The sequence below is a fragment of the Pinus tabuliformis genome, chromosome 6, assembly GCF_031772625.1.
Source record: "Pinus tabuliformis cultivar Carrire ecotype Pingquan chromosome 6, CPIR1, whole genome shotgun sequence".
NCBI lineage: Eukaryota > Viridiplantae > Streptophyta > Pinopsida > Pinales > Pinaceae > Pinus > Pinus tabuliformis.
This window is the reverse complement of record NC_142292.1, coordinates 1,100,407,441-1,100,430,417: the sequence shown is the minus strand read 5'-3', so window position 1 is coordinate 1,100,430,417 and position 22,977 is coordinate 1,100,407,441. Positions and strand designations below refer to the sequence as shown.

The 22,977-nt window shown below is 38.1% G+C and overlaps 1 pseudogene; it reads right to left on the bottom strand.

Moving 5' to 3' along the window:
• LOC149262760 (zinc finger A20 and AN1 domain-containing stress-associated protein 4-like) overlaps window positions 1-22,548 on the bottom strand; it is an 89,700-nt pseudogene extending 67,152 nt beyond the window's left edge.
• Between the last annotated feature and the right edge of the window lie 429 nt (window positions 22,549-22,977).

Below are 22,977 nucleotides of genomic sequence, written 5' to 3'. Positions count from 1 at the left end.
TTGGTTATATATACCCATTCATTGAATGAATTGTTAGTGGCGGTATCTTCATCCCTCCATCAGTGATCAAATTCTTGTTGCATTGCATGTTAGGTGTCACTCGATCAGCTGCATTCCATTAGGGTCATGGGTCATCTGATGGTAGTGGCATATTATACATTTTCCCTCATGTTCCTTACCTGCTGGCCCATTTTCATACATCTAGATCATCTGAAGTGATTTTTTGGCTTTAAATCTGCAAAAGTCATTTTTAGGGTTTTAGGTCTCATTAGGTCTAGGGTTTCCTCAATAAGGTCTTGTCAATGCTCAATAATGGTCAGCAGGTGCATGAGGAGGTCAAATAAAGTCTCAACAACAATAATTTCAATAATCACATGTTCAGTTGTTGATTTTTCCTCAAAACCCTATTTTGAGGAAAAACAGAGTTTTTTATGTTCCATGTACAAAATTGATGAAATTTCATTTTTTCCCATGTAATAATTTCATAGGCATCCCTGGTCACCTTGCCAAGCCTCTGCAACTCCACTACTTGCAAAAGAAACAAAAAATCATATCATTCAGTCCATCAAAGGCAAAAATAAAGCAAACTGCCTAAAAACAGAGTTTTAAAAGAAAGTCAAAATCAAACATTAGAAAAGTGAGTTTTCTTGAGTCAAAAATCAAAACCATATGTATATAAAGTGTATTCATATCAAAAAGGTTCATTTGTGTCCCCAAGAGAAAGAGAGAAAGTGTATTCGTGTTCAAAGAGCCAAGAGAGTGATTTTTGTTCCAAAAGAAGGAAAATCCCAAGCGCGGCGCACTTGGGCATGGGCACGACGCACTCATCTAGTGCGGCATATTGGGCACTAATTCGCAGTGTATTTTTACAACGGGCGCGACACATTGAGGCAGCATGGCACACCTGTGAGGTGGCGTGGCACATAGGATTGCAAGGCCTGAATTCACTCACAACCTCCTCCAAAATCAAAAAATTGCTAACTCCTCAATTATCCAAGTAAGTTAACACTCCTTCATGGCCAATGAATGAGTTTATTTTGGTGTTTATGGTGATTTAATGGGAAAATTGAAACCCTAGCTCCTTGCATTGCTTGTTAAAACAATTGCATAGGGTTTACATATTGCATACCTCACTCCCTCACTCCCTCACCCCCTATCTTCATTTTCTCCCTCCCTTTTCATTCATATTTCCCATTCCATATTCCCTATATCCCTAAACTACTAACCCTAAATCCCTAATCCCTAATCCCACTATCCCAAACCCTAGTCAAATATCCCCAAACCATAATTTCTATTCCCAAACCCTAAATATTATTCCCTAAATCCTTTATTTCCCCCAAAAATCTTGCAAACAACATTCCCAACACGCCTTATACACATTCCCTCCACAACCCCTCATCAAAACATACCTTTGGTAGCAAAAACCTATCGACACCATAAAATCTCTTCATACTCATTTAAGAAAACTCAGACATTGGCAAACATGGAATCAGATTCTTCCTATGATAGAAATAAGGAAATAGTCAGTGATTCTTCTAGAGAAATGCATGCACCAAGGAGGCCTCATAATAGTGGAAAACATAACCGGGAGGAGCCTACTTCACTTGCTGAGCTGTTGGCCTGTCCTCTTACTGTGACATGCTTCTAATACCAATCTTGTTATCAGTTCTGTGAGATGGTGGAAAGAGTCAAATACCACCATGAGCTAGCCAGACTGTTTGTGCTCCATCTTCATAATGGCCAAGTCACTTTGGCAGGTGCGACATTCACCTTGACACCTGAGACTATTGCTCAAGCAACCTATATTCCAAATGTAGGTGAGCAATGCAGGTAGTTGACAGAGATCATTATGAGCCTTACATCAAGGCTGGTTTTTAGAGACATGTCGGTAGGGTTTTCCGATTCCAGTACCTACAGGACACATACGCTCCCTTAATGAAACTCATAATTAAATATTTCACCTATGAGGGCAGATTTTCTCGTCTGTAGACCTATCATATCAGACTGTTCATGCACTTTACTAGGGTGAGGATGATGAACCTCCCCTATTTCGTTTGCCAGAATATTGAGAAGATGACCACCTTAGTGCAAAGGAATCCTCCTCATCAGCAGTATAACAATATTTATCACTTTGCACTAATCAAAATTGTGGTTTTGCATTACCTTGGTTTACTGAATGTGTCATGGGAGGATTTCATCTCTCATGAGGTCTTTACAAGTCCTCAAGTGCCCCCACCAGTTTTTCATGAGGTAGGAAAGCCTTCACATCAGCAGGATGTTCATGAGACATAAACCTCTAGTGTGCCAGTGTTTGTCACATACCAAAAGGGCACTAGAAGGTTGTTTGCAGCAGAAAAACGAGTACTATCTCCACCTGGGGTGGAAGGGGTCTTGTTTCCTCCATCAGCAGAGCAGGTACAGGACAAGGGTAAGAAGCCCTTGCATGATGAGGCACCTTCAGAAGGTCAAGAGGTGGATTTCATCCTTATTCAGGATGATGACACTGATTTGAGCTCAAAGCTAAAAGAGATCATTCGAGAGTAGCAAGATGACATTCATCATTTTTCCCTCAACCTGGAAAGAGACAAATGGATAATCAATTATTTGGAGTAGAGGAATAAATAGCTAGAAGATCAACAAACCATCATGGAGCTCAAAAACATAAAGGCAAACCGACAAGCTACCAAGAGGAGGAAGATCAAGTTGACAACACTTGAACAAGAAATTCAAGCTGATCATGAATCTTGGCTTGAGAGGACAAATTTTCACTTGGAGAGGATGTTAGAGAAGGCCAACAGAGAGAAAAACATGTTGAGACACATTGCATACCACTACTTGGCGAGACTCAAGGTGTGCAAAGCGAGAATCAAGATTTTGAAGGCCAAGTTGAAGAAAGCCATGAGGAAGAGAAAAAAGCAAGATAGTCTCCAGATATTGGTTGAGGCTTCCTTAGCAAAACACAGCACCTGATGAGGAACACTCAGCCCAAAGTTCAAGAAATTTGGGAACTTTTTGCAATTTTGAAGTTTTTGGCCAAAAGACAGGTTTTTCTGCCTGATATGCCGTGCCACTTGGTTCGCGCTTTTGCTAGAGACCTCCTTTTGAGGAAAACTCAGCATTTTTTGATTTCTCATGGAAAAATATAAATTCCCTCACATGGCCAAGAAATTTTGATAGGTTTTGAGCTTCCAAAATGGTCAAAAACACCTCAAAAATGACCTTTCTACCCCTTTTTGGACACACAGGAAGTAGTGTTGGTAGAACTCCATTTTGGAGGGGAAAATGAAGACCAAATTAAGAAATTCCACTTGTTCTGGAAAGTAGAAAGGCAGAAATTTCCAAAAATCCCACTTGGAGCAAATTTGGTGCATTGAAATGCCTCCAAAAGCAGCTCCAAAGTAGCGTGGCACATAGGGAAATCAGCGCGGCGCACAGGATAAAAATTTTCTCATTTTGGCCAAAAAACTCTATTTTTCGCCTAGTTTCTTCAAAATTTGAATTTTCTCTTTCTAATAGTCAAACTAATGATGTAATTTAATGTGACTTGATGGATTTTATGTAATTATGCTAAATTTTCACTCATAGAGGTAGATTCATCATGAAAAAGTAGTTTGCAACTGAATGAATCAGTTTCCTAGGTTTTAGAGGCATGCTGTTCCACTGCCTACTTTTCAGTTCTTAGTTTAGATCTTGTTGAAACAACTCCTAAAATCATGAATTCGACCCCTAAAGCCTAGCATAAGTTTTTTTATGCCTATATCTAGTAGTTTTTCAGTCATTGGTAAAGGTTGGACTCTTCTGAATGCTTTGAGCATTATTGTACACTCATTTCAGCAGTTTGGCAAAGGAATTGACCAGGGTTTGTAGCTCTTTATGGGATTCTTGTGGAAACTTGATTTGGTATTGTGTTTCCTTATGTAATTGCAAGTTTATATGTGTTTTATGTATGCCATCATATCTCTCTGTTCATCTTAACTAAATGAAACAAAGATAAAGGTAGAATTCATTGAGTTGCATTGCTCTACCTAGGGTTTTGTTTAGTTATTTATGTTTTCAGTTGTTTGAAGAGGATCCCTGAGACTTTCATGCCCTCTCCAAATCCTCACCAGTCTTAAAGCTCTCCATCTCACTCAATTTGAAGTGCTAAACTATTTTCCTACCTCGCCCCATAGAGATCTCTGCAAGACTGTGTCCATTCCCCAGACCCAAAGTCTGCCTTTCACATTTGAGCCAACAAACCCATATTAAATTCAATCAAACTGCTCAACTCACATACCTAGCCTAAAATCAGTCATTACATCAGTCATCTCAAGTTTTCATTGGCCATATTTTCTGAGATTGACAAGGAGAGAGCCCTCTCTTGACCTGGTAGGGTTAGCAACTAGGTTAAGCGTGGTTTGATGTTGCCCTAGATCCTGCCTTTCTCAGCCTGAGGTAGATTTAGGCCCTAACATAGTGGTGACCATACTGGGGATATAATTTTATTATCATTGTTTTTCATTGTAGACTACAGATGGAGCTTGAAGTTAGCCAGGTATCCTTCGAAACGCTCTTGCTTTGCATTAGCGAAAGTAGATGAATGCTGCTTCAGTCAATCTCCGGTCTAGTTTATAAACTGAAAATTTGATCTAAACGATTACCCCAGTATCATTGAGAAATTATAGAATTTGGATGATGAGTTTAGAAATTGATAGGCTGAACAAGTTGATTGCTGAACAAGTTGATTTTTTCCATTTGATTTTTGGGATTAATTCAACACACTGGCTTCCAGACGATACGCCAGAGCCAATCTTGATCCTGATCCTCCTCCTGTGTATAAAAACCCAAATCTCATCCCAAGAATTCTTTGACAAGAAAGTTCTATGATTCCTGTGTTCAAATATCGTTCATTTCCTATTGTTTTTGAATATCTTGAAGATCTTGAATTTGACGAACGTTTTGATCACTTGTTGTTTGAGACTAAATCTGAATGTGTTGTTGGTTCTACTATCTTAAATTCGGAGTTTTTCAAAGATCTTGAAACTGAAAGGGAAAATAGATCAATTGATAGTTATATCTTGAATCTTCAGACTTCCATTGTGGTTTCGAACATTCCTGAGTTCTTAAAATCTACATCAACAACTCTTGGTTCATCCACAATTGCATCTGGTTCAGGAAATCCTACCGAACCTCCTTTCATTCCCACCATTCCAGTGCAGCCCACTATATTAGATCATAGACCTCCTGTCTCTTCTCCCCCATCAACTCCATCAACACCTCAAACATCTTGTATTTCATCTCCTCCTTCGACACCTCATACACCAAATACATCGTTAGTTGCTATCATTGTTCTAACTCCTCCTACATCCCCAAGGCTAGTTGTAAATCCACCTAGAGCAATGGCTACCCGATATGCACCCCTTATGTCGCCTCAAAACTTGGATGCCATGCCCACTGACTACCAAAGAAAAATCCCATTGTTTGATGGCACTCCTCAAAGCATCACAGCTCAGTAGCATGTGGACAGAATGACTGATTTCTTTGACCTTCATGAGATTGATGCCGAAAATGTGACTATGAGATTATTTGTGCAAACTTTTGGAGGTGAAGTGCGGAAATGGTTCAGACCTTTGCCAGTTGCGAGTATCACTACACTGACCAATATTCAAACACAGTTCTTGGATCACTGGGAGGTAAAGGAAAACCCTCTTCAAATTATTTTCGAATCTGAAAGCATCAAGAGGAATGTTGGTGAGAGTGTCCAAGATTATTGTGTTAGATTCAATATTGTTTACAATGCAATTCCTGCTGATATAAAGCCACCTATGGGGCTGGCTTTGATTAAATTTCCTGATGGCTTCGATCCTGACATGGCATATCAATTGAGGGAAAGAGATCCGACTACATTGGAGGACATGCAAAAAATTGCAGTCAGCGTTGAGGCAAATCTGCTTGCCAAGAGAGCTAGAGCAAAGGTCGAAAAGAAGGTGACTATAAAAGAGGAAGCTTCTTCCTGAGATCATTTGCTTCGCAAGATCGAGAAGATGTTTAATAGGCTTACAATTGCTGATAAGCCTGAAGCACAAGTCAAAAATCCAAACTTTCGTGGTCAGCAGTAACCACAATTCAGAATCAAACAACGAGAACAAAGAGCACAAGATCAAGCGGCACAACAGCAAGTGAAGACACCCCTATAGCAGAATTTTGTACATGGTCCAGAATCAAATGATGATAAGAACATAATTGGCGAGGAGAATCATTTCTTTACACCTGATGATCTACCCATTTATATAATTGAAGATGAAGAGTATTCAGAAAGCCCAGTTGTACAAAAAGACGAAGATTTCATCTTATCAAATGAGACAGTTCTTGAAGAAGAGTCTGATGAATATCAGAGGGGTTACATGAATGGTTTGACAACCCAACAGTGACAATATTCACTCAGGAGTAGAGAAGTTCCCATCAATACAATTCAGAAGAGGAAGGAAGTGTCACCGCCAAAGAATGGTTCTCCAATAGCGCAGAGAAAGGGAAAGGAGACAACTGATCCTAACAACAGCAAAACACAATCAGAAAATTAAAGATCAAATCAACCAATTGTATCAAAGGAGAATATTGAAAATAAAGATGCTCCAGTCAAATATGTAGAGAAAACATCAACCTTTAGCTTATAAAATGAAATTTCTAAGTTAAATGTGTCAATTCCTTTGACTGAATTAATGAAGAACAGTAGCTATAAAGGTCAAGTGTCTAAGATTTTGAATTTGGATCCATTATCTGATATGGTAAATGTGGAGGATGATCAGCCTGAACTTATCTTCGACCCAGCACTAGAAGGTCAGTCTGAGGACAGTGATGTAGCTCCTTTTTGCATCAGCCTTAGATTGCATGATTTTGTATTGCATAATGCCATGTTCGATTCAGGAGCCTCTCATAATCTCATGCCTAAAGCAATCATGGAAAAATTGGGTCTAGATATCACTCGCAAGTATCATGATCTATATTCCTTTGATTTTGGTAGGGTCAGATGCATTGGGCTTATTAAATATTTGGTTGTCACTTTGGATCAGATCTCGGTGAAGAATGTTTTGATGGATGTGGTTGTGGCAGATATTCCTCCTAGATTTGGCATGCTTCTTTCCAGATCTTGGGGAGAAAAACTCAAAGGGACATTGCAACTTGATTTCTCCTATGCTACTATTCCCGTGTTCGGTCAATTGAGGAAATTATACTAGGAAAAAAATATGAAGTACATGATCACTAGCAAGGAGAAACCTCTAAATCATCCAATCAATTATGTACATACTGATTTGTAATATTTTGTTTTATATTCTGATAGTTTTAATGATGTAAATATTCAAGTAGTTGAAGTAGAAGATATTCCTGAGATCACTGAAAATTTCAGAGTTGTACTAGATAAAGAAAGATGAAAGCTTGATAGTACCGCTCTACAATCAGCCTTCCGACAGCAGCAAAAAGTTGATGGACAACAAGCAAAAGAAGAAGAGCAAAAATAATTTCAGCATTTGGAAGATGAAGCCGAGTTATGGAGCATGGACTTTGATGGTGCAGTAGGTAGAGAAGGTGTTGGAATTGGCATTTGGATACGCAGCCCTACATTTCTTCCAAACAAAGTGCCAAGTAATGTAAGGGTATGTTCGTATAAATTAGCTTTTGATTGTTCAAATAATGAGGCTGAATATGAAGCCTTAATCGCTGGTCTGAAAATCCTTAAGAAGTTAAATGCTAAAAGAATTTCAGTATATGGTGACTACGAGTAAGTTATCAAGCAAGTTAAAGGTGAATACCAAGCTAAGCATCCCCGTATGCGAGCTTATTGGAATGACGTGTTAGATATTTTGAGATTGTTTCCAGACTACACTTTGACATGTGTCCCTCATGTTCAGAATGTAATTGCAGATTCACTTGCAACAGCTGCAAGTAATTTGAAAATTCCGATGAATTCAAACAATAAGTTTGAAATTCATGTGAAACATCACCCTACTATCCCAGATAACCAAAGATATTGGCAGGTGTTTCAAGATGATAAAGAAATTTAAGAATTTCTGCAAAATGAAGGCAAGTACAAAGACACTTCTATAGATGGAGAACATGATGATGGTGAAGCAGATATGGAAGTAAATCAGATGGACATTTTACAGCTCAAGGACAATGTCATTCCTAAAGGTCTAATACCTTTAGAGGAGTTCTTTGATCAAGATGATGTAGCCTGGAAACCGAGCTTGACACCCACCGAGAAAGGAGTTGAAGATGTAAAAATTGGATCAACAGAACATCTTAAAATGGTCAAGTTATCAAAGGCCTTGCCTGCACAAGTAAAGGAAAAATACATTAGTTTATTATCTTCATTTACTAATGTATTTTCTTGGGACTACTCAGATCTGAGGGCATATGATAAGAGTATAATTCAGCACATCATTCCGATCAAGCCAAATCAAAAGCCTTTCCGACAGAAGCTAAGAAGGATAAATCCAAAGCTGTTGCCCTCAATAGAGAAGGAAGTGAACGGATTATACAAAGCTGGTATAATCGTTCCCATAAGATTTTCAGATTGGATTTCTAATTTGGTACCAGTGCGCAAGAAAATAGGTGAGATTCGATTATGTATTGATTTTAGAAATCTGAATAAAGTTTCTTTGAAAGATAACTATCCATTGCCCAAGATGGATCACATACTTCATCGAGTAGTTGGAGCATCGCGCATGTCGCTACTCGATGGGTATTCTGGTTAACCAAATTCTGTTTCATGAAGATGATAGAGACAAAACAACGTTCACCACTCCATGGGGAACTTTCCATTATGCCAAGATGCCATTCGGATTGAAGAATGCTAGTGAAACCTTTCAGCAGGCTATGGATATCGCATTTGCAAATGAGAAAGATGTATTTTTAGTTGTTTATCTTGATGATTTGATAGTTTTTTCTAATTCAGATGAAGAGCACCTTTATCATTTGAATATTGTATTTCAACGGTGTAGAAAGTATGGCATATCCCTCAATCCAAAGAAGAGCTTGTTTTCCATGGATGAAGGCAAGCTTCTCGGTCATATAATATCCAGGGAGGGCATCTGCATTGATCCAACTCAAGTGGAAGCCATTCAGAAAATTGATTTTCCATGAAGTAAAAAGGAGATCTAGTCATTCAACAGTAAGATGAATTTCTTACGTCGCTTTGTGCCAAATCTTGCAGAACATTTAAGGGAAATCACAAACATATTAAATAAAGATAGTGTAGTGAAGTGGACCGAAGAAGCCATCAAGTCTTTCAATTTGGTAAATCTAGCCCTTTCTTCAGATCCAATTTTGATCAGCACAGATTATTCCCAAGATTTTATTTTGTTTTCATTTGCTTCGGATCATACTATGGTAGCGGTCTTAATGAAGAAAAGAGACCAGCTTGAGAAACCAATTTCTTTTTTCAGCAAAACGATAAGGGATGCAACTTTAAAGTACAATATTATTGAAAATAAATCTCTTTCTTTGGTAAAGTCCTTGAAAGATTTTCGAATTTATATTCTGCATTCTCATATCCTTGCCTATGTCCCTAACACTGCCGTTAAAGATGTCTTAGTGCAAATAGATCTGGAAGGGAGACGAGGCAAATGGATCACAACTTTGTTAGAATATGATGTGGAGATCAAACCAACAAAGCTCATCAAAGGAAAAAGGCTGGCGAAACTGATGGTGGAATCTAATTAGCATGCCTTGGACATAAATCTCATTGCTGCTATGTCCGAAGACGATGAGGAAAGTTCACTTGTTCAGGTAGCTGAAATGTTTTTACTTTCTCCTTGGTACTCGGATATTGTTTATGTGCTCCAACATCTCTCACTGCCACCCAGATTAGCTAAGAACAAAAGTAGGACCCCGAAATTAAAGGCTGCAAAGCTTTGTATAATGAATAATGCACTTTACTGGAAAGATCCTAGTGGTGTCTTGTTGATTTTTTTTGTTGAAGAAGAAGCAAAACAGGTTACGGATGATTTTCACAAAGGAGATTGTGGAGGTCATCTATTTTGGAAGACAACAGCCAATAAAATTTTGAGAGCGGGATATTATTGGTCGGCTCTCTTTTCTGATGTGTAAAACATTGTTACAAGCTGCCACACATGTTAGATTTTTCAAGGTAAGAGAAAACTACAACCTTTGCCTCTCAAACCAGTTGAAGTAAGTGCTCCCTTTCAGCAGTGGGGTTTAGATTTCATTGGTGAGATCCATCCTACTTCTTCAGCACAGCATAAGTGGATCCTTACCGCAACAGACTACTTCACTAAATGGATAGAGGCGATTCCTACTCGGTAAGCCACTGATGCAGTAATAATTCAATTTCTTGAGAACAATATTTTGTCACATTTTGGTTGTCCTAAAAAGCTGATTACAGATAATGCAGCAGCTTTAAAATCTAAAAAGATGATTGATTTTTGCAACAAGTATAAAATTACCTTGGGGCACTCAAATGCATACTATCCACAAGGTAATGGTTTGGCGGAATCCTCGAATAAATCATTAGTCGACATTATCAAAAAACTGCTGGAAACAAACAAGAAAAGTTGGCATATGAAATTGGTCAATGCACTATAAGAAAATAGAGTAAGTCAGAAAAAGTCAATAGGCATGTCCCCTTTCGAGATCGTGTATGATGTGGACATAGTTTTTCCTACATCCCTCGCAGTTCCATTTGTTAAACTTCTGCAGGAAGCTGGTAGTGAGGAAGATCATTTACAATGGGGAGTCAATCAAATGATCCATTTACAGTAGACTAGAGAGGAGGTTTTTCAGAATAACTTCAAGCTACAAGAGATAATCAAAAAGATATATGATCGAAAGGCCAAGGTGAACAAGTTTCAAATTGAAGACATAGTGTTGAAATGGGATGCCCGAAATGAAGACAAAGGGAAACACGACAAGTTTGAGAACATGTGGAAAGGACTTTTCAAAATCGTTGCATACCGAGGTCAGAATGCTTTCTTGCTGAAAGAAATGGATGGAGAAGATTGTCCAGGTGGGCCGGTCAATGGTCGGATGCTGAAACGGTACCATCTTTGAAATGTTTTCTACTGTCATATGTATCACTGTATATATCGTTTTATGTCCTTCATTGCAAGTGTGTACTCTAATCACTCATTCAGTTTCGGACCTAAAGTGAAGGCTATAAAATTGAAGGTTTGATTTCAGTTTTGGTTTGGATTGTTTGAGTCAATTTTATAGTCGATTTCAGTCTCGAAATTGAGTCAGTTTTGAGTCGGATTTCAGTCCTAAAATTGAGTCAAAATATTGGTTTTGGTTTGTTGAAGTTATTGACTCCATAGCCCAATGGAAGAAGGCACTATCTGCTTTCCAGAGGTCTATAGTTCTTGGCACCTCCAAGGATCTACCATCCCCATTGGAGCCAATGTTAGTATCGGTATCTTCATCCTTCCATTAGTGATCAAATTCTCTTGTTGCATTGTATGTTAGGTGTCTCACTTGATAAGCGACATTCCATTAGGGTCATGGATCATCTGATGGTAGTGGCATATTATACATTTTCCCTCATGTTCCTTACCTGCTGGCCCATTTTCATACATCTAGATCATCTGCAGCCATGTTTTGGATTTAAATATGCAAAAGTCATTTTTAGGGTTTTAAGTCTCATTAGGTCTAGGGTTTCGTCAATAAAGTCTTGTCAACGCTCAATAATGGTTAGCAGGTGCATGAGGAGGTCAAATAAAGTCTCAGAAACAATAATTTCAATAATCACATGTTCAGTTGTTGATTTTTCCTCGAAAACCCTGTTTTGAGGAAAAACAGAGTTTTTTATGTTCCATGTACAAATTTGACGTAATTTCATTTTTTCCCATATGTAATAATTTCAGAGGCATCCATGGTCACCTTGCCAAGCCTCTACAACTCCACCACCTGCAAAAGAAACAAAAAATCATAGCATTCAGTCCATCAAAGGCAAAAATAAAGCAAACTGCCTAAAAACAGAGTTTAAAAAGAAAGTCAAAATCAAACATTAGAAAAGTGGGTTTTCTTGAGTAAAAAATCAAAACCATATGTATATAAAGTATATTCATATCAAAAAGGTTCATTTGTGTCCCCAAGAGAAAGAGAGCAAGTGTATTCGTGTTCTAAGAGCCAAGAGAGTGATATTTGTGCCAAAACAAGGAAAATTCGAGGCGCAATGCACCTAGGCATGGGCGTGGCACACTCATCCAGCGTGACGCACTGGGCACTGATTCATAATGTATTTTTACAACGGGCGCGATGCATTGAGGCAGCACAGCACACCTGTGAAATGGCGCCGCACGCAGGACTACAAGGCCCGAATTCACTCACAACCTCCTCCAAAATCCAAAAATTGCTAACTCCTCAATTATCCAAGTAAGTTAAGACTCCTTCATGGCCAATGAATGAGTTTATCTTGGTGTTTATGGTGATTTAATCGGAAAATTGAAACCCTAGCTCCTTGCAATTCTTGTTAAAAAAATTGCATAGGGTTTACATATTGCATATTTTGCTGCTAAACCTACTCCTATCATTTTCACTCCCTCACTCCCTAACTTCATTTTCTCCCTCCCTTTTCATTCATATTTCCCATTCCATATTCCCTATATCCCTAAACTACTAACCCTAAATCTCTAATTCCACTCTCCAAAACCCTAGTCAAATATCCCCAAACCCTAATTGCTATTCCCAAACCCTAAATACTATTCCCTAAATCCTTTCTTTCCCCCAAAAAGCCTGCAAACAACATTTGCAAAACCCCTTATACACATTCCCTCCATAGCCCCTCATCAAAACATACCTTTGGTAGCAAAAACCTATTGACACCATAAAATATCTTCATACTCATTTGAGAAAACTCAGACATTGGCAAACATGGAGTCAGATTCTTCCTATGACAGAAATAAGGAAACAATCAGTGATTCTTCTAGAGAAATGCATGCACCAAGGAGGCCTCATAAGAGTGGCAAACATAACCAGGAGGAGCCTACTTCACTTGCCGAGCTGTTGGCCTTTCCTCTTGTTGTCACATGCTTCCAACACCAATCTTGTTATTAGTTATGTGAGATGGTGGAAAGAGTCAAATACCACCATGAGCTAGCCAGACTGTTTGTGCTCCATCTTCATAATGGCCCAGTCACTTTGGCAAGTGTGACATTCACCTTGACACCTGAGACTATTGCTCAAGCAACCGGTATTCCAAATGTAGGCGAGCAGTGGAATAAGAGGTAGCTAGTTGATAGATATCATTATGAGCCTTACATCAAGGTTGGTTTTGAGAGACATGTCATTAGAGTTTTCCCATTCAAGTACCTACAGGACACATATGCTCGCTAGATGAAACTCATAATTAAATATTTCACCTGTGAGGGCAGATTTTCTCGTCTGTACACCTATCATATCGGACTGTTGATGCTCTTTACTAGGCTGAGGATGCTTAAAACTCCCCTATTTCATTTGCTAGAATATTGAGAAGATGACCACCTTAGTGCAAAGGAAGCCTCCTCATCAACAGTATAACAATATTTATCACTTTGCACTAATCAAAATTGTGGTTTTGCATCGGCTTGGTTTACTGAATTTGTCATGGGAGGATTTCATCTCACATGAGGTCTTTACAGGTCTGCAAGTGCCCCCACCAGTTTTTCATGAGGCAGGAGAGCCTTCACATCAGCAGGATGTTCATGAGACACAAACCTCTAGTGTGCTAGTGTTTGTCACATACCAAAAGGGCACTAGAAGGTTGTTTGCAGCAGCAAAACGAGTACTCTCTCCACCTGGGGTGGAAGGGGTCTCATTTCCTCCATCAACAGAGTAGGTACAGGACAAGGGTAAGAAGCCCTTGCATGATGACGGACCTTTAGATGGTCAAGAGGCAGATTTCATCCTTATTTAGGATGATGACATTGATTTGAGCTTAAAGCTGAAAGAGATCATTCGGGAGCAGAAAGATGACATTCATCATTTGTCCCTCAACCTGGAAAGAGCCAAATGGATAATCAATTATTTGGAGTAGAGGAATAAACATCTAGAAGATCAGCAAACCATCATGGAGCTCAAAAATATAAAGGCAAACTAGCAAGCTACCAAGAAGAGGAAGATCAAGTCGACAACACTTGAACAAGAAATTCAAGCTGATCATGAATCTTGGCTTGAGAGGACAAATTTTCACTTGGAGAGGATGTTAGAGAAGGCCAACCGAGAGAAAAACATGTTGAGACACATGGCATACCACTACTTGGCGAGAAGCAAGGTGTGCAAAGCAAGAATCAGGATTTTGAAGGCCAAGTTGAAGAAAGCCATGAGGAAGAGAAAAGAGCAAGATAGACCCTAGATCTTGGCTGAGGCTTCCTTAGCCCAACACAGTACCTAATGAGGAACGCTTAGCCCAAATTTCAAGAAATTTGGGGAACTTTTTGCAATTTTGAAGTTTTTGGCCTAAAAAACGGGTTTTTCTACTTGACGCGCCTCGCCACTTGGCGCACGCTTTTGCTAGAGACCTCCTTTTGAGGAAAACTCAGCATTTTTTGATTTCTCATGGAAAAATATAAATTCCCTCACATGGCCAAGAAATTTTGACAGGTTTTGAGCTTCCAAAAAGGTCAAAAGCATCTCAAAAATGACCTTTCTGCCCCTTTTTGGTCACACATGAAGTAATGTTGGGAGAACTCAGTTTTGGAGGGTAAAATGAAGACCAAATTCAGAAATTCCACTTGTTCTAGAAATTAGATAGGTAGAAATTTCCAACAAGCCCACTTGGAGCAAATTGGGTGCATGGTAAGGCCTCCAAAAGCAGCTCCAAAGTAGCACGGTGCATAGGGAAATCAGCACGGCGCATAGGACAAAATTTTCTCATTTTTGCCAAAAAAAACTCTATTTTTTGCCTAGTTTCTTCACAGTTTGAATTTTCTCTTTCTAATAGTCAAACTCATGATGTAATTTAATGTGAATTGATGTTTTTTGATGTAATTATGCTAAATTTTCACTCATATATGTAGATTCATCATGAAAGAGTAGTTTGCAACTGAATGAATCAGTTTCCTAGGTTTTAGAGGCATGTTGTTCCACTGCCTACTTTTTAGTTCTTAGTTTAGATCTTATTGAAGCAGCTCCTAAACTCATGAATTCGACCCCTAAAGCCTAGAATGAGTTGTTTGATGCCTATATCTAGTAGTTTTTCAGTCATTGGTAAAGGTTGGACTCTTCTGAATGCTTTGAGCATTATTTTACACTCATTTCAGCGATTTGGCAAAGGAATTAACCAGGGTTTGTAGCACTTTATGGGATTCTTGTGGCAACTTGATTTGGTATTGTGTTTCCTTCTGTAATTGCAAGTTTATATGTGTTTTATGTATGCCATCATCTCTCTCTGTTCATATTAACTAAATGAAACAAGGATAAAGGTAGAATTCATTGAGTTGCATTGCTCTACCTAGGGTTTTGTTTAGTTATTTATGTTTTCAGCTGTTTGAAGAGGATCCATGAGACTTTCATGCCCTCTCCAACTCCTCACCAGTCTTAAAGCTCCCCATCTCACTCAATTTGAAGTGCTAAACCATTTTCCTACCTCGCCCCATAGAGATCTCTGCAAGACTGTTTCCATTCCCTAGACCCAAAGTCTGCCTTTCACATTTGAGCCAGCAAACCCATATTAAATTTAATCAAACTCCTCAGCTCACATACCTAGCCTAAAATCAGTCATTACATCAGTCATCTCAAGTTTTCATTGGCCATATTTTTTGATATTGACAAGGAGAGAGACCTCTCCTGACCTGGTAGGGCTAGCTACCAGGTTAAGTGTGGTTTGATGTTACCCTAGATCCTGCCTTTCTCAGCCTGAGGTAGATTTAGGCCCTAAGACGAGCAAAGGACTTTTTCACCTTGGTTCCTTATCCAAGGCATTAGAGAGATCAACTAGTTATTTGAGAAGCAAGGAGTCGCTCCAATGTCTCACTACTAGGGCTAGTGATGTACAATGTAAACATGTCTGTTGGAACTTTCTCTTAATAACAGAAGCCTTTTAAGGCTAGCATGTTCTTTATGCATGGACTATGAATATTTGTAAGACTATTCTATGGACGTTTGTATTTCATGTTTTATTTCACATGTACTAAGATAGTTTAACTATTTCAGTTATTTTAGTGCTTATCTTTTTGAGAATGTGTTGTAATGGTTGTTATCATTGTCCCATTCTTGTGGACTATTCCACGGGATACTAGAAAAATCATTCCTTGTTTGATTTTGGTAGCGATCCTCGCATCCGTTGTGGACTATTTTGTTGGATTTCAGAAAAATATCTCCTTTTTTGTTAGTTGTATGACTGTTGCATCCGCTGTGGACTATTTCGCTCGATGTTAGATAGGTCCTTCTAGTTCATGTGTGTCTCTTCCTGGGTGATACTATTACCTCTCACTTGGAGACTCACTTTTCTCTCCCCCCTTGTAGTAGAAGAATCTTGACATAGTTGCACTATACACTCACTAGGCACACCTCCCTTGCTTTACGAAGGCACCATTGCATCACTCTCCTCTGTTGAACGCTAAAGCCAAGGAAAACCTTTAAGGATTTGGAAACCGAGCCTTTATACTAGGGACTCTTACACAAAATGATGTGAGGTCTGATCAAGACTTCATATCGGGGAGATCCCCTTGCTTGACGAAATTCCATCACCATCAACAAAATGGCGCTAGAAGGAGGGCCAGACGATAGGCTATGCCCATTGAGTTTGGTTTGAATATCTTATTTAAAATGGCTCTTCCCCAAATCATAATCCTAGGATGTTTCTCTAAAGAGATTAACTGTACCATCCCTACAGAAGTTACTCATAACCTATCTAAATTTATGTTCAATGGTGAGGGTGCATCAATTTTCATGAACATTTCTTTCAAGTTTTCCATCTTTGTCTTTTTCATAGAATATGTTTCAAATATGTCATTGATAGATTACTTACCCTCACATGTGATGGTCATGTTAATAAATGGTGTGATACATTACCCATTTCTTGTATCCATTCATTCGACTAGATTGCCAAGAAGCTTCATAAATCCTTCAATAAGTATAACTATCAATATGTTTGTGGAAGAATCAATATTTTAAGAATGGAGCCTAATGAATCAATTGAGGATTTTTCTAATCAATTCCTTCACCTATGTTATGAAATTCCTAAAAAAATATGAATTGGGATTTCTTGAAACAAGATTTTGAGTGCTTGGTTCTTGTCTCTTCACACAGTGAATCTGAACCTCCTAATGTTTCTGCTTCCACAACTCTTGTAAATTAACATGACCCGCTTGATCAATCTTCTCCACCAACTAGTTCTTCACATTCTCTTGATTCTCAAGTTGTTGTCTCAAATTGTGATCAGGTACAAAGCAGTCACATTATGTAGGTAGAGGAGAAAAAAGGTGAAGATGCTTTCAATCTTTCCTCTCTTTTTCAGAATGATCCATGTCAAGGTATTGTGTTTCCATTCTTGAATGATTCTCAATATGCTAATATTGGTAGAGAATCCAATTCAATTAATTCTTTCAATCAACCCCCAACCTTGGGAAGTGACCATTCCAATGATGATAACTCTAATTCCATATGCCGCGATGAATGTCGAAGCACATCATATGATCTTTTGGTTTATAATGAATATTTTAATTTAGATCTAGAATCTTCTTCGGTCAAAGAATATGTTCATATCAAAACTTCCTCTTCACCTCACCATACCTTGTGTCCTACCATTTGCAATACTTCGACTTGTGACAAAGTTACTCCATGCTCTTCAGTTTCTTCATCTGATGATTTATCCCCTCAATTGACACAAGGTGGTGAGGCTGCTCATGATGAAATTGAAAAAAATAAAACCATAGAGAAACCTTACTAGCCCTCATGATCTCTTCTCCTGCATGAGGACAACTCTTCAAATCAACTTTATCATGAGATATCACCAGTTCATTTATCTTTTAATTTGCGATCGAGTATTCTGATTCAAGCAATTTTGTTTTTGAAGTTGAAAAATATGGTAAAATTTGCGACAGAGATGGATGTTATCCAATGAGCAGTGGTCTTACTAAAACCAACAATAAAAACTATCCTCAAACCATGCATGATTTGGTTCAAGCTTCAAAATGTGATTCTACAATCTTGGAAAGTTCTAGGACTTGCTAGGGAATCGAGGCACTGCAACATCCATTGATGGTTATGTCATGATCTCGTGACTCTGGTAAGCCCCTCAAACTAAGACAAATCTAGTTCCTCTTTCACAATCTATCTCTTTGCATGGTTTCACTCAATTTAAATTTCCATGTGAAAAATGTTTGGTATTCCTGGTGACCTTTCAAATTTTCAAGATTTTACTTATCACCGAATTCAAGAATCTATTACAGTTCATTCATATTCATGCAAATTTCTCCCATCAAACTTGGGTTGGGAATTTGCATCTCTCATAGACTCATGGAATTGTGAAGTTGGTCATGTTAAGCACTATCTTTTCTCGAAAGAATCATGCTTATTGAATTTATTCCTTAATGGTCATCTCCTTGGTCTTCTTGTGAATTCGATGTTGTAAATTTTTCCTCTCATAGCACCAAAAATCCTCTTGAGTGATAATGAATGCACAAGTTGTCACACGAATCAAGTTCTTCTATCGTCACCATGTCCCAACTGGTCTCATGCATTTGTGGTGCCATAATCCTTTCTAAAATATTTTGATGAATATCATGCTTGTACAATTTGTCACCACTTGTAGGAAGGTGGTCTGTCATATTTGGTCCACAAGAAACTTGGTTCGATTGTTCAGAGAATTCGAGGGATTGTTCAAATCGATTTTTCTATGTTTATTGCAAACTGAAAATCTAATGCTTCAATTATCTCATCTGATCATTTCTATGTCTTTGGTGGTTGTCATTTAGCTTATGATTTTCCCAGCAGTACACCCAATGAGAGTTGTTTCACACCCTGTGATTTTCATTGTTCAATATCTCTCTATTGAGGTTTTTGTCAAGTAGGTGAGGCACTTTAATCTTCACTGATGGTTATGGTACATCCTCACTGTCTTGAAATGACTACCGAGTATGATCAGATCTATTTTTCCTCACAGGATTCCTATCATGATCCTGCTCCTCTAATTGAAAATTCAACTTTTCCAAGATTACAGGGTTTTTAAGAGGGCCATCATGAATTTTACGGTCCAATCATCGAATGGATGGAACAATATTACCTAGCAAGCTCTACAACAAACAACAAGTTTCAATCCTTCCTTGCACTTGCTAAGGGGCTCGGTGTAGATGAAGACACATCCGCAAGAAACTTATGAGGTTTGTTGAAAAATAGTATTCATTGAAAAGGTAAGCATGTTAACTCGATAAAAGTAGTGGGTTTGACACAGCTTTTCACCCATAGGAAATACCTTCGTTTTTGTGTGCATGTTTTTCAAGTTTTTATACCTTCTATTGCACATCACTTTTTATCTGTTTATTTGTTCATATCTTTGCGGATGTAGGTCAGGAACGACTACGATGGTTTCATTGAAAATTTCTTTACCCCGACCTTCTAGCTACTAGGTTAGGAGTAGGACTAGATGCATCCTAGTTTTCCCTTTATTGCACTCATTCTGCACTCATTCCATGTAGTTTGTCCTCATTTTATTATTCTGATTCTACATAATGTTTTCTTTAGCCATTTTGTTATCTTTTCTTCTGGTTATGTTTCCTTGTTGTGTGTTTTCATTCTTTTCATTATGCTTTATTTCTTTTTGAGTTTTTTCATTTTGTTTTCATCATGCGAATAAGTGTTGTGCCTGGACCTATTCTAGCTTCCTAGTATGTGTGTGGTTGAACTATAGAGAGTCTTGTGACACTTAAATATTTGGCTAACCATTTTTCTATCTTCCTTTTATTGGTTACATCTTTTGGAGGATGAAGTTCCGATGGAAAACACAATCTGTCCGTAGGGAGATTTTTGGTCCAACCATGAACCCACATCTAGTTTAGAAACCTCATGCCTATACTTGGATTTTCTACTTTGGTGTTCTCAAGCTTATCCAACTAGTAAAATTGGAGAAGGGGAAAATCTAAATGATAAAACCTAAATCAGAGGTATTTATATGCTTATTTAAAGGAAAAAACTCTTCTACTCTCAATAAGTTGGGATCCCTCTTCTACCCCAAAATAAATAAGTGCCAATGCATAGTTCTATTTAAATAAATAAATAATTGCGAAAGAAGAGAAAGGCTTATTTCACAGAGAGTTGAGGCAATCAACTCCGTCGGGTTACTGTCTAGGCTTGCTAGTAGCAGAGCAATGTTTGTGTTCTTGCGCGACTCTACTAGGGTACTATCCAAGCCTGCTGGCAATGGAGCAAAACTAGAGATGAAAAAATATACTATGAAATCTTAAGTTTGCAAGCTAGACTACCCTTCCCAACTCGAAATATTGTGATTATACTGAATATTATGTTGTGTTCAACTAAGAAAGTATAGAGGGGACCATGTCTGTTCTTGGGGTAAGTGGGAAGTCCAAGGGAATTTACACGATGAATCAATACTCTTTGAAGGACCAAGGCCTTGCATAGAAGGAGTTAACCAAAACAGAGAAGTTGGATTCTACCAGTGTGTTTCCAAGTGTTGTAGTAGCTGCAACACCCTCCAAATTTTGGCCTACACTCAAATTTTGGAGCCTACTATGGATCCTATGATCAATAATTCCTCGGTCACTTATTGTTCAGCTGATGATTCCAAGCTTCCTTCTTGGATCTTTAGAGTCGTTCACACTTTTATCTTTATATAGAAAGTGTCATCTTCGGGCATGGAATTATCACTTGTCATCCAAAGGGGATTTTTGGTTTTCTTCAAGGAGAAATATTTTTGAAAATGAGTTGGTCTCATCATAAAGACATGTTTCACACTCATTTCCAAAGTTTCATGCACTATTACACAAGTTTTGTCATTATCCTCACAAAGTCTATCGTTGGAGCCACAGTTGTCCTAAGTTTCCAGAAAGGTTGTTGCATTAAGAGAAGTATCTTTTCATATGTTTTGGATGATCTATGTTGCATCACTAAGTGACCAGGTGTGTGGTTACAGTCAAGTTCTATCATTGTTCACAATGGTTCCACTAATCCCACACTTAGCCAAATTCCAGAGGATTCCTAGCAACCAGTTGAAGCCTCAAAAATCGCTGCAACAACATGAGGGAAAACCGCCCAGTCCGAACCTTGAAAGAAGCTCCTTTTCTGTTTGGTGTAGTGGCTTCGATTGGGGATAATGGGGCTAGTTTCCAAGAAAGGGTTTATTTGATAATGTTGATGGGATGATATAGGATGCAATGGGAAATAATTCAGCTAAGTGTAATCTAATCTAACTACTAAACACATGCATATATCTTAATTTAGCATTATATAATTATAAATATACCTAGGAAAAAAATATGATATGCAATCTACAATGATTCCTTACAGCAACTGGTAACAAAGATCATTCAACTGCCATAAGAAATGAAATTTTTTAACGATAATTATTTTGGATAAATAGTTAGAAAAAACAATTGAGAGAAATATATCGCATATAAAAAAATCATTCATGTATTCAAAATGGAATCAGAGCTAACATCATACATAAGTGAAATATTGAAAGCTATAATTCTGACTTTCATACATAAAACAATTGAAAGACGAAGTATTGCTTAATACATAAATAAAACATAATCATATGATAAAAGTATCATATATGATAAGTCCTGCTCATGTGCTTCAACAATATTGACCTAATTTCATTCAATCCAACACATTCTAAGAGTAAAAAAGTGCATCTCAGTAGAGCATGCTATATATTTAAAGAAAAATAGATCATGTTCCATTCATTTTATCAAAACCTCCTCAAAAGTATAGAAGTGTAATGTCTTGAAAAGTGTTTTTGATAAAATTTCTAGACCCCTCTCTAAATGCATGAGAGGGGTTTAAATACTAAAATATATGTCTCAAAATAGATTATTATAAAAATAGTTGAGGAGGTTTCAATCAACCTTCCTCAATGAGAAAAAATAAAACTAAAAATAAAATAAATTAATGACTACTCCTTTGAACTTGATCTCTGAGGTCGCAAATATCAATCATTGGCTTGAGCTTAGGTGACTGACTGATTGTAGATTTTAACTACCCAATAAATATGGCATCTATCAACGTTGGCACCATATTTTTTGTAGAGGTTGCTAAACACCTCAGAGTCATCCACTGGTTGTGTGGTTTTATGAGAAACTACCAGTATGTCTCCCAATTCAAGCTAGCTAGATGTTTAAGAGCCTCTTGCTTTTCCTGCGTTGTCTGTTTCCATTACTGCTCTAGTTGCTTGAAATTTGGTACACACTCTTTGACAAGGTTTTCACTATGAAGGTTTTCATTTACGACCTCTATTATGTTGCTTGCTTCTCCTACTGCTATCATTGTTGCCCTTTCTGCTTGTTTCAACTGAGAATCCCAATCCGTAAACAAAATATCTTTGTGAGACTCCTCCAGCTTTGGTAGGTCAGCCTTTCTTCCATCCTCTGATTCTTGCCAGGTGATAAATTCAGAAACCATTTTATGGATTTCTTCGTACTCAAGCCTCATATCAATTATTTGGTTCATCAATTTATCATTGGTTTCGCAGTAAGGATTTATTTGCAAAATATTTTGGCAGAATACTTCCTCTTGTTGCATTAATAGGGAATTGAGGCTGACTGCTTCTTTAATGAATTTGTCAATTTGCGGGTTGTCTTTGAATTTATCTATCATGGCTTGTATTTGCGAATCATTTTCTGCTAAGCTGGCCTAGTGTTGCATCCTCATCTACTCGAATTCTCTTTGAAGTTTGTGTTAGAACCTAGATTTGCCTCAGGCTGAAAAGGCAAGGTTCTAGGTCCACATCAAACCACGCTCAGCCTCGTAGCTAGCCCTATGAGGACAGGAGAGGGCTCTCTCAGGTCAATCTCAGCGAAAGATAATCGATGGGGCTTGAGATGACTGATT